Genomic DNA, 17,743 nt, shown 5'->3' on the forward strand with positions numbered 1-17,743 from the left:
CATCTTCTCCACCCTTACCCCTCTCCTTTTTCTCTATCTCTCTCTTCCCCTCCCACAGCCAAGGGTCCACTGGGGCAAAAAGTTGGCCCAGGCGCTGAGGACAGCTTTATGGCCTCTGCCTCAGGTGTTAGAATGGCCCTGGTTGCAGCAAAGCAACGTCCCAGATGGGCAGAGCATTGCCCCCTGGTGGGCATGCTGGGTGGATCCCAGTCAGGTGCATGTGGGAGTCTGTCTGACTGCCTCCCCCCACTTCTCACTTCAGGGGAAAAAATTTTTTATAATGGCATTGCCTTTTGATCCAGCTATGCCATTATTAGGAATATATCCTAAGAATACCAAATCACTGATTCAAAAGAAGATGTGCATCCCCATGTTTATTGCAGCATTATTTGCAATAGCCAAGATCTGGAAACAGCCCAAGTATCTGTCAGTGGACGAGTGGATTAAAAAGCTGTGGTACATATACACAATGGAGTACTACGTGGCTGTGAAAAGAGAAGGAAATCTTACCTTTTGCAATTGCATGAATGGACCTGGAGACTATTATGCTAAGTGAAATAAGTCAGGCAGAGCAAGACAAATATCATGATCTCACCGTATTTTTCACTCTGTAAGACGCACTTTTTTTCCCAAAAAAGTGGAGGGGAAAATGCCTGTGTGTCTTATGAGCTAGAAATACAGTATTTTATTAAATATTTTAACACATCATTTGGTTCAGAATATTTTTTTTTCTTACTTTCCTCCTTAAAACCCTAGGTGTGTCTTATGGTCAGGTGCGTCTTATGGAGCAAAAAATACATATATGTGGAATCTATAGAACAAAGTGAACTGAGGAATGAAATAGAGGCAGAGGCAACGTCACAGGGAGCAGAAGGACTGCTGTCAGAGGGAAGGGGGATGAGGGGATGGGGTCAGAGAAGGTGAAGGGATTAGTGAATTTATATATACATAACACAGATACAAATAACAGGACAGCAAATCCCAGAGGGAAGGGGGAGGGAGTTCGAAGTAAGGGGGGGGGGGCTAAAGGGGTGTAAATAGGGACACGGAGGAGGGGGGAAGGGTGCTATATTCAGTGGGACACTTGAATCCATGTTAACACAATAAATTAAAATTAATAAAAAAATTTTAAAAAATAAAAGTAAATAAAATAAAATAAAAGTAGAGATACTACAAATATCTTCCCCATCACAACAACCCAATCAAGAATCACCTCAGCACCCTGTCCAGTTTGCTCAGTGGTAGAGCATCGGCCCAGTGTGTAGAAGTCCGGGTTCGATTCCCAGCCAAGGCACACAGGAGAAGTGTCCATCTGCTTCTCCACTCTTCCCCCTCCTTTCTCTGTCTCTCTTCACCTCCTGCAGCCAAGGCTCTATTGGAGCAAAGTTGGCCCAGGCACTGAGGATGGCCCCATGGACTCTGCCTCAGGTGCTAGAATGTCTCTAGTTGCAATGGAGCTAAGGCCGAGATGGGCAGAGCATCACCCCCTGGTGGGCATGCCAGGTGGATCCCGGTCAGGCACATGCGGGAGTCTGTTTCTCTGCCTCCTTGCTTCTCACTTCAGAAAAATACCAAGTAAATAAATAAATAAATAATCACATCAGGCTCATAATGAAAATTTGTGGAGGCCATTGTGTGAGGAATTAAACAAAGGATGAAGGCAAATAAATTGTATAGTTTAACTATCTAGAAAACTATATTATTTTAATAGCCATTATTACACATGGCTATCAAAAAAGTAGTAATAACTTTTTAAAAAATGTATTATGTGTTATTTCTTATGTGTCTGTAAGACGGTTGAAGGCTGATCTTGCCTGGCTTGCCTAGGCAGCTGTGCTGGAACCGTCGCAGGCAGTGGGCTGCACACATTCCTGTTGTCCTATTGCAGAGGGACTCTGTCCTCTCCCCGCAGGAGACAGACACAGGAGTGGGAATGGCCACGTGCCATATGACACACACATTTAAGCAGAATAAAGAAGAGCACACGTTGATTCTGCAACCAGGAAAGGAACCCCCACAGTGTGACAAGTGCAGCACAAGCTGAGGACTCTCATCATCACTAAGTAAAGAAGTGTTCTGGGCACAGGCCCATTCTTGTGCAGCTGAGAGGGAGTTGAAAGACGGTTTACCATACAAGTCTGCCTTTCCCAACTGATACATTTCACTAAGAGTGTCTGTTAGTCTAGCAGGTCTGTTAAGAGAGCTCCTCTGTTCTAGTTTAAGCAGAAGTAATTTTGAGAAGAGCCCTTAGTAGTTGGGGACAATGAACATGAAATTAGAAAACCTTTATTGTACGTTTTGTTTTAAGTACAGGTACAAGCTCCTCTGCTTTCTTCCTGCAGTTTAGTTTCATGCCTTTCCCAGAATGCTGTACAGTGGTTAGATTAAGATCAGCCAATTTTACCATCATTAGGCATAGTCTATTACTTAGATATGTTGATTGCTTCATTTTTGTATTATACCTGGAAAATAAAACAGGTATTTTCAAACTATTGCCCCAGTAAAATGAGATTTTGTCTGTCTATTTCTAGATGTATTACCATCACCATCACCAACACTATGTTTCTGATATTCTTAACTTAGATCTTCTATGGGAATACCTGTAGGTTGCTTTGGCATATATATGATTGTTGGTTTAAAAGGTAAAGAATAGTACTATAAATATAACCCAACTATAAAAGAAGTCAATAGCTGGCTATTCTGAAAGACATCTGACTTTCCAAGTATTAATTCTGTGTCTTAATCTCTTAAATAGATCACATAACATCTATATGTATCAACAAGCCTCTGGCTAGTAGATCTATGAAGATCTTCACTACCTTCTCTCCTTCTCAGAACTTCTGTAGGATGGTGACATCTGTTTGCCCATGTGTACTCATTCTTCCTGTGTCTTAAAAGAGAGGAAGAGAGAGCAAGAAATAGGAAACTGAGTTGTTATAATTCATAAAATATAAGTATCTTCCTTCAGACAACTGAGAATCTTATCTATAGTGTTTCTTTATTCTTATAGCCTCCCTTCTGTGCTGCATTTTAAGTGTAAGAAATTATGCATTTTCCACCCCCTCCAAACTCCTGTAACTCTTGAAATGCTTACAAAGTAGGTCTTTTGATTCATCATATAACCACCAGAAAGAACATAGGATTTTCAGCCAGAAATCTTGGATGTCTTACGACTTTTTCATTAATCCAAGACCTTGGGCGAGTGATTTAATTTTCCAGGAGCCCCAGTTTCTTTATATGTAAAGGAAAAAATGCTTACTTTTTATGAGGATTAAATTTGATAAGAAAATGCTTTTTAAGCTGTACAAATGTTATTTCTTATTATAAGAAGGTCATAAGCACTCTCTTTTTCATGTGAACTTTAAGTAACAGCCACTTGGATAAGGAAGAAAGGTGCAGAAAAATAGAACTGGCCCTGGCCAGTTATCTCAGTGGGTTAAAGTGTTGTCTCAAAACACCAAGTTGCAGTTTCTATCCCTTGTCAGGGAATATATAGGAAGTGAGCAATGAACACACAACTAAGTGGAACAACAAATAAGAGCTTCTCTTTCTCTCTCCCCCTTTCTCCCTTCCTCTTTCTCTCAAATCATAAAAATAAAAAAAGCATGACCTATGGTAGTGCAGTGGATAAAGCATCGACTTGGAATGCTGAGATCACTGGTTTGAAAACCTGGGCTTGCCTGGTCAAGGCATATACGGGAAGCATCTATTATGAGTTGACACTTCCCACTTCTCCCCCCTTTTGTCCCCTTTCCTTTTCTCTCTCACTCAAAAAGAAACAGGAATAGAACCAATGCCAACTGATAAGCCCAGGAACACCGATTTGACATTCCTCACTCCCTCTGATCACAGCAAGCATATCAGATCTGTGGCTGAGAATAGGAATAGTACAATGTAAAATTCAGTAATTCTCTCTATATTAACGTATTAGTAACTGGTATCGTTTTTTCCTTGTAGTGGTATCCAAGATACACATCAGTATTCTTTCCTTCTTTCTTTCCTCCCTCCCTCCCTCCCTCCCTCCATTCCTCCCTCCCTTCCTTCCTTCCTTCCTTCCTGTTGTTCTTTTTTTAAAATTTTTTTTATTGCTTTGAGAGAGAAAGAGAGGAAGGAAGAGAGAGAAAAAAGGGTAGGGAGAGAGAGAGAAGGAGAGAAGCATCAACCCATTGTTCCATTTAGTTGTTCTTAGTTGTACACTGATTGGTTGCTTCTCAAATGTGCCCTAACTGGGGATTGAACCCACAACCTTGGCATGCTGGAATAATGCTCTATCCTCTGAGCCACCTGGCTAAAGCAAGTATTTCTTCTTTTTATTTTTTTCTTGAGAAGCAGGGAGGCAGAGGGACAGACTTCTGCATGTGCCCCAACAAGAATCCACCTGCCAAGCCCCCTGTGGGATGATGCTCTGCCCATCTGGGGCCATTGCTGCATTGCTCAGCAACCAAGCTGTTTTAGCACCTGAAATGAGGCTGTGGAGCCATCCTCAGTGTCCAGGGCTAACTTGCTTCAACTGAGCCATGGCTGTGGGAGGAGAAGAGGGAGAGAGAAAGGAGAGGGTTAGGGGTGGAGAAGCAGATGACTGCACTTCTCCTGTGTGCCCTGACCAGGAATCGAACCTGGGACATGCATATATCAGGCTAACGCTTGACTGTTGGGCCAGCCAGCCAGGGCCACAAGTGTTTCTTATATTCAAAATTGTAGTCTCATCAATGAGCTTAATACATAAATTACAAATTACATTTTTTAAAATTTTGAATGAGTTTAGTTAACAGTAAACAATGCCAAGCACATGATAGTTGCTCAGTAAAATTTATTGAATAAATGAGTGAATGATTTTACATTTAAAAAATACTTCCATCAGCTTTTCTTGCTTAAAGCCATTTTAGTTATGGATATAAAGTATATTGTTAAGAAACATTAATTTTTCACAATAGCTTGTATGGAAGTTGGAGGTATGACCTCTGGGATGGGAAGCTAACATTTATTCAATCTGTGTGTTTGACAGGCGCCCACATTAGCACATTCTCAACCACTTAGGAATAAGAAGGTATTTATTATTTCCCTTTTGTAGATGAAGACACCGAGGTTCTAAGAATATCTTTCTGAAGGCTTCTCAGCCAATTAACAGAACTGGGACCTCAACTTCGTTCTGTCAGGTTCTGACAATCCATGCATTTTATTTGAAAGAGAGAGAGGAAAAGTATCAACTCGTAGTTGAGGCACTTAGTTGTTCATTAATTGATTTCTCATATGTCTTATTGACCAGGGGGGCTCCAGCTGAGCCAGCGACCCCTTGCTCAGGCCAGCAACCTTGTGCTCAAGCCATCAACCTTGGTCTTCAAGCCATTGACCATAGGGTCATGTCTGTGATCCCACACTCAAACTGGAAGCCCTGCACTCAAGCTGGTGAACTTATGCTCAAACTGGATGAGCCTGTGCTCAAGCCGATGACCTCAGAGTTTTGAACCTGCGACCTCAGAATCCCACATTCGTGCTGTATCCACTGTGCCACCACTAGTCAGGCTTTTTTCTTTTTCTCGTTGAATGTTTTATTCTATCTATCATCTATCTATCTATCTATCTATCTATCTATCTATCTATCTATCTATCTATCTATTGTTTATTCTGAGAGGTGGGGAAGGAGAGAGGGGAAAGGGAGAGAATAGGAAAGAGAGAGGAACAACTAACTGTTTCTGTATGTTCCCAGACTGGGGATTGAACCAGCAACCTCTGCCTTTTGGGATGATGCTCTAACCTACTGAGCTATCTAGCCAGGGCCCATATACTTTTAACTTCATTATTCTCCCTCCTAGACAAATGTTTAAAATGGTGGCATTTTAGTACATTATGGATATTTTTAAATGCCAAAGTTATAGTCTTGTTTAGTAGTTAACTTTTTCTATTTAGAAAATTCTCAGCTTGGGAATTTTTCTTTACTACTTCTCACCTTTTTCTCCTTCCCATCAAGCCACACAATTTGTGGACAGAGAACTGGGGGAGCCCGTGACTCCTATGAGAGGAGATGGTAAGGTCAGGTGCTTCCCCTTCTTCCCTGAGGCAACCCCCCTCACAAGTGTTGCCTGGCTAGTTCTCTGCTTTTGAGCAATTAGAAGGGAAGACTTTCCTTCAAAGGCCAAACCCCTACAGCATCAGGGTCACACTCCGTGTTCTCTGGTGGTGTGCCTTTTTGTCACTCCCTACAGTTGTGCAGAGGCAGTGTACTGGGCCCAGGGTTTGTACAGTGTTATCAAAGAAACTTCAAGTATAAAGTGTCTAGATTAAGTAAATAAATTATAATTTATGGTTCTATATTAATTAGTTTAACAGTGACTTAAATCTCTGGGTCTCCTCTTTCCTTCTCAGCAGGTTTCAACCCTTTGAATTTACTCTTTTTTCTAACTCTTATTTGATTCCAGTGTGCATCCTAGTTTTAGTAACATTTATTTTTTTTAAGCTTCTTGGAATCAAGAAAATAGGTGAATTCTTACTTTTCATTCATTAACTTAAATCCAGTTTTCTCTGTTTTTGCCTCATCAACTTCCTATCACCCCACTTAACTCTCTCAATGGGTACTGTCCTTTTATGGCTGAGTTTCTGGTCAGTGCCCTCAATTTTAGTTCAAATTGATGGTATTTTTTATATGTTACATTTCATCTAAGCTCCAACGTAGCTGGTGCCTCTTGCACTCTGCCCCAGGAACTCCCCAGATGGGCCTTTCCTTTGGAGGGCACAGTGCTCTGCCCTGCTCCTGGGAACAGCACTTCCAATATTGTTATTTCCTCCCTTATGCCCACCAGTTTGCCACCCGCTCTTCTGTATCTCTTTCTCTCTTTCTTTTTAGAGAGGAAGGAAAAGAGACAGAGAGAAACATCGATTTGTTGTTCTACTTATTCAGGCTATCATTAGTTGATTCTTGTATGTACCCTGACCTGCAACCCTTGCATGTTGGAATGACACTCAATCAACTGAGTCACCCAGCCAGAGCTTCCTCTGCTTCCTACAACTTCTGCTGGGATGGGTCACATCTGCTCAGTTCCATTGGAAAAATCTATCACATGGCTGACCCTAGAATCATTGGGATAGGGATGTATTCTCCTCCCACAGGGAAAGGAACAGGATATTTGTCCATTATGATCTAGTCTACCATGCTGCCTCATAAGGTTCTCATAAGGTTATTGCGATGTATAAATGAGTTAATAGGTGTGAAAGTTTATAATGGGGTCTGATCTGACACATAATCAGGACTCAGTAAGTGTCTATTGTTATTTTTAGTAAGTCTCGTGCCAGGTTTCTGTGGTAAGTACTTTACATATATTTTGTAGTTCACTCTTGAAAATTGATATTATCCCATTTTACAAATGAGAAAATGGAGGCTTATAGTGGATAGGTAAATTGTACATACTGAGACTGTTTGCAAGAGACAGAATGGGCATTTAAACCAGACAATCCAGACTTCAGTCTTTGCTGCTAACCTTTCTATTCAGTAAATGTGTGTTGGGAAGATCCCTCCTGAACTTTCTGAGCCTGTGTCACTGCTGCCACTGCAGCCTCTGTCACCCCTGCAGACACTGCCTTGACCTTGAAGGACTCACTCTTAGGCAGCTGCCCACACAAAGAAACACAGCTGCTGAAGTCCCAAGCCTTTGGTTATATAATGCCTTTAAAATTTGGGTTACTGTTAAATTTGAGTTAGTGTAGTCAAACAACATAGAAGTCCATTCTATTGAAGGCCAACTGAGTGGTTGGTACATGGACTCTGAAGCTCTCAGTCCTGTTTGGAGAGCTGAATTTATATCCCACTCCTGACCTCGTTTTTTATGGGCTCCTGCTTGTCTTATTTCTTGCTGAGGCCCACAATGCCTCTGAGCTTGGGAGCATCATTAGAGGCTGTCAGAGAGAACTTGCAGAGATGAATTAGGAACATCTGTCTTTGGGCAGCACACTGTCTAGGAGCATTGCCTCTCAGTTCTAAAACAGATAGTTTTGCATCACTGAATTGAGGATTCAGATTTAAGGCGAGGGCCATATGTGAAGTAGTAAGAGCATGCTTTAGATAGAGCTAGATTTATACCCCACCTCACTGTGTGTTGTCTGTGAAAACTCTGAGCTTCAGGTTTCTCATCCGTAGGGTGGGGATAGTAATACGGTGTAGTGCTTATTTCACAGGGTTATTGTGAGGATTAAGTGTTAGTGTAAGTATTGGGCATAAAAATTTCATAAATGTTAGGTATTATAAATAACAAGTAACACATATGGAAACATCTAGAATTGCCTAGAACAGTGTTTTTTATCCGCCAGTCCACAGACCAGTGCAGGTCCACGAAAGCGTTAGCCGCCCTGATGTTGTATGAAGAGTCTGAAGTCACTGGGTGGTTGAAAACCACTAGCCCAAAACAGTGCTACTCAAAGTGGCCATCTGCAGAGAGATGAGTAACTTGTGCCATGATGTAAATCAACTCTTTCATTTCTTTGAAAAACTTCCTGTTAGGAGAAGAAATATATGCTTGGTGATAAAGCTGATTTACGTTCTGGCTCCAGCTGCTTATTTTCTTTATATATGGTAGCAAACAGTTCACAGACCACTCCTTTTTTCCTGGCCTAGGACATGGTAGGTAGTCAGTAAATTTGTTTAATTATATATTTTAGCCTAGAAAAACTCTTTATGACGTTTTCTTAAGGAAAATAAGTAAATCTCTTACTTAATGAATTTTGTAGATTTGAAGTTCCCTGTGTCTCAACACCTTATAAATCTATGTATATTATACATAGTTATAGTCTTTCTGTCTCTTCAAAGTTACAAATAGTGTAAAGCACAGCCATTTTCTGAGTAAAAGCTGTGATTTTTTTCAGTAGTGCATAGATAAAGGCAGCCAAATGGGTCTAAACTGGGTTTTTCCCGAGAGCAGGAAGACTTGGAGCAATATCCTTATTTTCTTTTGTCATCATGTCAGCATTTATTTACAAAATCAAATATACAGTAGTCCTAGACAGGTCAATCGGTTGGTTAGAGCATTGTCCTGATGTGCAGACGTTGCCGGTTTAATCCCCGGTCAGGGCACATAAACAGATTGATGGTTTTTTCTCTCTCTCTCTCTCCCTTCTTTTCTCTCTAAAATCAATAAATGAAAAAAATCAAATCTGAAAACTAAGCACAGTATACAGGTGAGATTTATGTAAATAAGTTTGGAAACTCTGCCAGTTGTTTACCAAAAAATATCAAGTATAGTGATTCCTAGAAAGGAATTAATATTATGTCAGTACTATTTTGTTGTTGTTCCATTTATAACAAAGCAGTTGAACACGAAATTCATAATTGTGTTAGTTTGGGTTCTGCAGAGAAATGGAACCAGTAATACATATATAATATTTCTAGATTTACATACACACACACACACACACACACACACACACATATAGGTTTTTTACAAGGAATTGGCTCATACAGTTATGGAGGCTGGGACCCAGGAAGAGCCAGTGGTATGGTTCCAGTCTGAGCCCAAAAGCCTGAGATGAAGAGGAGGTGGTATAAGCTCCAGTCTTAGAGTCTGCGCCTGATTCTGAGTCTGAGTCCAAAGGCAGGAGAAGACCAGTGTCCCAGCTGGAAGATAGGCAGAGAGAGTGAATCCTACCTTCCTGTGTCTTTTAGTTTTATTCAGGCCTTCAGCAGATTGGAGGAGCCCCCCCCCCCCCCATTGAAAGGGGCAATCTGCTTTACTGAGTCTACAGATTCAAATTTTAACCTCATGCAGAAATCCCCTCACAGACACACCAAGAATGATGTTCAACCAAATATATGGGCACTCTATGGCCCAGTCAAGTTGACACATAAAATTAACCATCACAAAGACACAATGCCCTCTTTGTAAAGTGAACTTCTTGGACTCCTAGAAACCCCTGAGGATGAATTCTTTTCAAAATTAATTACTTAACCTAGTTTTGGATTTTAATTCCTTAATTTTGAACAAAATTTATTTTATCCTCTTTTTAATTTTTATAAGTGCTATATTTATATGAGCAGTCATTACAGTCATTTCTGCTGCATTATAATTAAACTTAAAGACATACACCAGTGGTTGTTCTAGAAATGTTTCAGTTGCAGGTGAATCCTGTATCTGAGCCAAAAAAAAAAAAAAAATAGATGTGATAGATTACAGAGGAAACCTCTGATGATAGGGCAGAGGAAGGCAGCCTGCTTGGTGCAACCGAATCTGATATCCTTCTCTAAATGGCATTGTGAGGATGTGCAAGAGGGTGGTAACCCTGTGTCCTTCAGGAGGAAGCGTGGAGGTAGTGCAGCCTGAAGGTTCTCAGGGCACAGAGGAAAAATGTTTCAAAAACAGGAAAGGACCATTTGAAAATGCAAAAGAAAATGGATATCCTAGGAATAAATTGGATTATTTTTCACTGATAGCAGTCCTGTAACCCTAAGGAACAGCAGTACCATAGCTCCACCTACTGCACAAACAGGCAACCAGGCAAAATACTGTCGGTTCAAAAGAACCTGACTTCTCCCACCCCAGGATTTTTTTCCCTGTTTTTCTTAATCCTTTGGTTCTCTACCCAACAAAGCCCTTAAAACTGTTCTTATTCCTTGCTTCCAATAATCCTTTTTCACTTCTTACTAATTTCATGTTTGAAAGATTTATGAGTATCATTTTAGAAGCTGACATTTCAAAGAAAATAGGAAATTATAATTTGATGATTTGGTTAAGGTATCCGGAAAAGCATACGCATAAAGCACAATTTAGATACATATCATACTTGAATACAATGTGTGAGAAAGGCGAGAAGAGGGAAGCCAAGCAGCATTGCTATCTGGAGAGCAGAGGGGGTGGGGTGTTTAAAGACAATCCTCTGACGCTAATTTGCTCAGTGCCTTGGGCAAGTTACTTAACTTTCTTTGTGTGCTGCAGTTTCTCCTTTAAAAGAAAGAAAAAAAAGAAGATAATGGCATATGCCTTTCCTCTGCCTCATAGAGTGCTTATCAGAATGATAGAAGATCAAGTAATGCCCCACTTATCCAGCCATCATACTTCCAGCCCCAGCCATCTGTAATGACTCTCAGAAGCAGGCAGGAGAGAGGGCTGTGAGCCAGGACAGCACATGCTTTAAGAAAAGTCAGAGCCCTTTGACTTGGAATTAATTATGTGCAAATTAAGCTCAGTGTGTAAAGTCATCTGAGGCACATGTGCATATGTGTGTTTCTTCTCAGTAGTTTCCCCTTTCTGTAATAACCTAAGAAAACAGATTTTTAAAAAAGTAGAAAGACAGAAAGGATGATTGTAAAGCCAGGGGCCACCACTGCCATCATGGCCATTCACATTGCAGGTTCTCATTGAATTCGGACAGACGGTAAAGAAACAGCGGAGCCGAAAACTGGTGGGCCATCCCTTTATTCTAGCCTTGCACCCGGCTGGCAAGTAAAAAAAAAAAATGGGCTCACAAAGCTACTGACACTTCAGGCTTTTCCTAGATTCAAAGGCCCCCACCAGTCTCAGAGCTCTCAAGAGCCCTCACCTCTGTTCCCCACCTCCGTTCTCTCTGCACAAACTGGCTTGTCCTTCAGCACCCTGCCATCTTGGCTGCCTCTTCTGCAAAAACATGGTCTCTGGCCTCCTCCTTCTTCCTTCTTCTTAAACTTTTGGGGGTGAAAACCCCTCCTCCAGCACACATTAGCATAACAAAGCATCTTTCCAAGCAGATAAGTAATTAGCCATATCACCTGGGCAGCATCATCCATGTGGAAAGTGACATTTTTAACAATAAAAGTGAGCAAAATCAAATAACACAAATTTTACACTTATTTGCCCAACAATGATGGAGGGAGAGTGCAAGTGTCTCCTTCGAAAGTGACTGTGAAGGCAACTGGAAAGGAGATCCTGGAAGGCCAGCAGCGTTCTCAGGCCAGACTGGGAGTAAACAACTCTCTGTATTTCAGTTACACTGTACTAGGTCTGTTTCAGAGTTTACAGGCCTTAGCGAAAGTTTTCTGAATCATGTCTAGAATGCTCCTTTACAAAGAAGTTTGTACTGCATTTTAGGAAGAGTTCCATTTGAAAAATCTCTTTAAAGGGATATGCATCATTAGTGCTGAAAATTAATATATATGAACTGGCTCATTTTTCTCCATGTTGGTAGACACATTCTATATTGTAGGGCCAGTGGCCGTGGCCATGTAGGGTCACACTGAATTTGGGCAGACAGTAAAGGAACAGAAGAGCCGGAGGATGGTGGGCCATTTCGTTTATTCAAGTCTCACAATGGTGGATGAGCACACAGGGAGGAAGACTGTTTCTCTCTCTCTCCCTCTTAGGACTGACTAGCAAACAGACTGGGAGCATTTCTCTGGCAAACAATAGCAGAAAATGGCCCCTCCAAATGGTGGCAAGCAATCCACAACCTACAATCTGCCACCCTGAGGACAAGCACCTGCAGCCTTACACAGACCATACACACATGGTGCTGCCCTGTGCTCATGCACCAATCAGGCTTTAAAGTACAAGTGAGCAAGCCTAACACACCTGTTTGCTCAACATACATCTCTTAGATATGTTTTGATTTCCTCAATCAAATAGAAAAAAAATCACTCCCCCAAATTTTCTTTCTTATGGCTTCTGATCTGATTTAAATCACTTTTTAAATTATTTCAAAGCGAAAACAAAGAGTTCAATTCTGGAAAAATTATTTTGAGGGGCAGAAGGCCTTTGTCTTACAAAATGAAAATGTAAGTTAAATATTTTTCAATGTATTTAGCCTGCTGTAAAAAGGCTTCCTTTTTTGGGATATAACTGAAAGTTCTGACTGGATGTTTATGTAGGTATCTTTTCCATACCTTAAATAACTAAGTATTATATTTTCCTGCAGTAAAGGCAATTTTCATATTGAAATGCTTTTCTATAACATTTTAATTAAAATATGTACTAAATTTATAAGTGTAAACTTGAACAAATCCCAAATTCTTTCTGTTTATTGTCTGATGGACAGGCAGAAAGCGACAGTACCCTAGTGTTCTTTTCCCAGCTGAGATGAGAAAATCTTTTCAGCATTCAAATGAGGTTGCTGTAGATCAGGACTTCTTAAACTATTTGAAGTACCAAATGTTTTTTTGTTTTGTTTTGTTTTTTAATTTTTTGTTTGTCTTAACCAATATGCTATTCGACTAAATGTACATCATACCACTGCACGGGTAGGGCTACTCGTGTGTCTCTGACCACCCCTAAGCTGGTCTATGTCCTGCCCAATGAGATGAGTCCAGTGATCACATATTTGGATGTCACAACAATGTCAAATTGCTATATAATTTTCTTAATATTTACTCTTGATTTTGGTACTTACCTGATCATGGACCAAAAACAATCTGCTCTCAGGCTAGCCCCTTGAAATAGCACTGATACATTAGTGATATAACACACACACCCACGAACCAGACTGCCTGGATTTGAATACTGGCTTTGCAGACCCAGGGACATCACTGAACCTCTGGGGATAACAATGCTAGATCTTCTTATAGGGTTGCCATAAGCATTGTATGAACTAAGTACTTAGTTCCTTAAAACTAATAACTTAATATAATAGTTTGCTTACTTCATGTTTAGCAGAAGTGATATTGTCACTAAATCAGCCAAGATAAATGTTAAACCTCCCTGAAATTTCAATATTTTGCCAACTTACCTAGAATAATTGTTTTGAAAGCTAATTTACTTTTAAGGCTTATATTGTTAAGCAAATATAACCCATGAAAGTAAGGAATCTAAGTCAAGGGTATTATTCTGGGAGAGTATGACTCAACCATTCAATTGGATAAATGATTCAAACATTAAGGAGTATTGAATATTCAGTTTATTGGACATACTTTTTCATATTCAGCCTTTAGAGGATATCATTCAGTTCCTGGAGGTAAACAGTATGTCACTGAACTTCTGTTGGAAGTCACAGCTGAAGAAATCTGACTGGAGATGCGTTTATCTGTTTACTTGGTCACAAAGATGTTATTGTCAGTGTCAGTTCCTTAGTATGAACTATTTTACTTGGCCTCAACATTTAAGTCTTCATGCTTAGTGCCATACAGACTAAAGCAAATGTGAGTCCTTTGAGTTATCCATAACAAAATATCATTAATAGTTTTGTATTAGTGATATGCCACTGTTCATAGTGAGTTCTCTAAATTAGTAACTATTGATATTTCTTCTGGCAGAACTTATGAGTATTTGTTTTCTAGGAAAATAACTATAAGTTGTTGAAGGTGGGTGGGGAGCAAATGGACTTTATACAGTATAGATAAAAAGGTACAGAAAATGTTATAAATGCCTTCCTGTGGAAGGAGACATTCCATATTTTGTTTGTGATTGTGTACCTAGAAAACATTGCTAGTGTTTTTGTTCATTTGTTCATTTGATAAATATTTTTAGTGTCAATTATGTGCCAAGTATAGTTCTAGGTGCTAAGAATATTTTTAATGGTCAAGATAGAAAAAAATCTCTCCTTCTGAAGTTTACATTCCTAGTAGGGAGGCAGGAAAGAAGAACATGGGTTTAAAAAGAACAAAACAAAATAAATTGTGTTACCGAGTAAATAGCAGTAAGAAGGTACATAACAGAAAGGTCTACTTTAGGGAAAGTGGTAAGGATAGGCTTTTCTATGGAAGTAGCATTTCACCTGAGACCCAAAGGACAAGAAGGGGAAGCCCTATGAAAAGCTGGGAAGAGATATTCCAGCAGTGGGAAAACTATTGTTTACTCTGTGCTGCATACTAGGCATTTCAAGGAACTAACTCGTCAGCAGTGGTAGATACTATGTCTTTTCTCCAGCTGTTTATAACCTGTAGTGGAAGAATACAAAATGACTGCACCCGAAAAAACCACTTCTATGTTCATTTACCATTTCTGTGTTCATTTACAATGCCAGTATTTTTATCTCTTTGGAATTGTTAATTTCTTCATCAACTACCATATTCTCTCAGGACCTGTCCAAGGGCTGATCAGGGCTGCAGTTGAGTTCCCAAGGCATTTTCAGAGCACAACATGCATTCCATGTGCTCCTGACTTTATTATATGGTATCCATCAGTACACTGCAGGAACAACTCTGGCATTTAATTCCATGGAGGGATTTTCTTGATACAAATCACTTTCATTTACTGTAATTTTTAATACATTATTCACAGGATTAGATAGTTTTGAAACTCTAGACTAACACCTTTTTCAGAGGTTATAATTCTTTCTATATCTGCTATATCTCACACCTTGCTTCCTGCTTTGCTAATAGTAAATCAATAAATTGCTCATTTTTTATCCTTGCCCCTAATGAAACCATATATGGTCAGTATCCATTAAACTTTTTTTTGGTTTGAAAATCCTGCTGCAATTTGAAAATGTCATATATGCTTTGAATATGAATTTGCTTTCAATATTGAAATGTTGATCATGAACTACTCACAGTGTCCTCTTTGCATACTTCAGTGATACTGAATAATTCTTAAAGACAATTGGATATGAGTAATGCTTTATCAAGAGAAACTCTAGGAATAATTTTTTTATTGATTTTAATTTTACATAGTTACAAGTCTCCCCCGAATATATCTCCCTCCCCCTGCATGTGTTCTCCGCGATACCCCCTCTGCCCCCACCCTCCACTGCCTTCCCCCCTTCCCTCCATGATTTACTATCCTGCCCTCTCTCTCTCTGTGATATGTGTATATACTTTCCCTAATGTCTTTCCTTTCTTTGATCTCCCCTCATCCCCTTTCCCTCTGACCATTTTCCCTCTGGACTCTTTGACCCCTTCTCTGCCTCTCTTCTGTTCCTCAGTTCACATTGTTCATTGTATTCCTCATATGAGTGAGGTCATATGATTTTTATCTTTCTCTGCCTGGCTTATTTTGCTTAGCATAATAGACTCCAGGTCCATCCATGTTGTCGGAAAGGGTAAGATTTCCTTCTTTTTCATGGCTCGTATTATTCCATTGTGTATATGTACCACTGCTTTTTAATCCGTTCGTTTACTGATGGACACTGTTTCCAGATATTGGCCATTGTAAACAATTCTGCAATAAACATGGGGGTGCATTTATTATTTTGAATTAGTGATTTGTTATTCTTAGGATATATTCCTAGAAGTGGTATAGCTGGGTCAAATGGCAGTTCAATTTTTAATTTTTTGAGGAATCTCCATACTGTTTTTCACAGTGGCTACACCAAGTCTACATTCTCACCAGCAGTGCAGGAGGGTTCCCTTTTCTCCACACCCTCTCCAGCACTTGTTATCTGTTGTTTTGTTAATGAGTGCCATTCTGACTGGTGTGAGGTGGTATCTCATTGGGGTTTTAATTTGCATTTCTCTAATGATTAGTGATGTTGAACATTTTTTCATATGCCCATTGGCCATCTGTATGTCCTCTTTGGAAAAGTGTCTATTCAGTTCGTTTGACCAATTTTTGATTGAATTGTTTACCTTTCTGGTGTTGAGTTTTACAAGTTCTTTATAGATTTTGGTTATTAACCTCTTATCAGACATGTTGACAAATATGTTCTCCCGTTGTGTAGTTTGTCTTTTTATTTTGTGCATGGTGTCTTTTGCTGTGCAAAAGCTTTTTAGTTTGATATAGTCCCATTTTTTCATCCTGTCCTTTATTTCACATGGAGTTAAATCAGCAAATATATTGCTGCAAGAGATGTCAGAGAGCTTACTGCCTATGTATTCTTACAAGATGCTTATAGTTTCATGACTTACATTTAAGTCTTTTATCCATTTTGAGTTTATTTTTGTGAATGGTGTAGTTGGTAATCTAGTTTCATTTTTTTGCAGGTAGCTGTCCATTTTTCCCAACACCATTTATTAAAGAGACTGTCTTTACTCCATTGTATTTCCTTACCTCCTTTGTCAAATATCAATTGTCCATAAAGGTGTAGGTTTATTTCTGGGTTCTCTGTTCTGTTCCATTCATCTGTATGCCTGTTCTTATGCCAGTACCATGCTGTTTTGATTACAATGGCCTTGTAGTATAACTTGATATCAGGAAGTGTGTTACCTCTCAATTTATTCTTCCTTTTCAAGATTGCTGAGGCTATTCATATTCTTTTTTGGTCCCAATAAATTTTTGGAATATGTGTTCTATGTCTTTGAAGTATGCCATTGGTATTTTAATAGGAATTGCATTGACTTTATAGATTGCTTTGAATAATATAGACATTCTAATGATGTATATTCTTCCTATCCATGAACAAGGCATATGCTTCCACTTGTTTGTATCTTCTTTGATTTCTTTTATCAATGTTTTGTAATTTTCCGACTACAGGTCTTTAACCTCCTTGGTTAAATTTACTCCTGGGTACTTTATTTTTTTTCTTGCAATAGTGAAGCGGATTGCTTTCTTAATTTCTCTTTCAGACAGTTCATTGTTGGAGTATAAAAATGCTGAATACTTTGATTGCTGAATATTGATTTTATATCCTGCCACCTTGCTTAATTCATTTATCAGGTCCAGTATTTTTTTGACTGAGACTTTAGGGTTTTCTATGTATTGTATCATATCATCAGCAAATAATGATAGTTTTACTTCTTCTTTTCAAATTTGGGTGCCTTTAATTTCTTCTTGTTGTCTGATTGCTGTGGCTAGGACTTCCAGGACTATGTTGAATAAGAGTGGTGAAAGGGGGCCTTGTTCCTGATCTTAAGGGGATTGGTTTTAAGTTATGCCCATTGAGTATGATGTTGACTGTGGGTTTATCATAGATGGCCTTTATCATG

At 39.4% G+C, this 17,743-nt stretch overlaps 1 protein-coding gene across 9 annotated transcripts in view; it reads left to right on the forward strand.

Annotated features, from left to right (window-relative positions):
* The window catches only part of CFAP20DC (CFAP20 domain containing), a 401,527-nt gene that overhangs the window by 47,974 nt on the left and 335,810 nt on the right, over window positions 1–17,743 (forward strand). The window lies entirely within an intron of this gene.

Source organism: Saccopteryx leptura, chromosome 10 (genome assembly GCF_036850995.1).
Source record: "Saccopteryx leptura isolate mSacLep1 chromosome 10, mSacLep1_pri_phased_curated, whole genome shotgun sequence".
Lineage (NCBI taxonomy): Eukaryota > Metazoa > Chordata > Mammalia > Chiroptera > Emballonuridae > Saccopteryx > Saccopteryx leptura.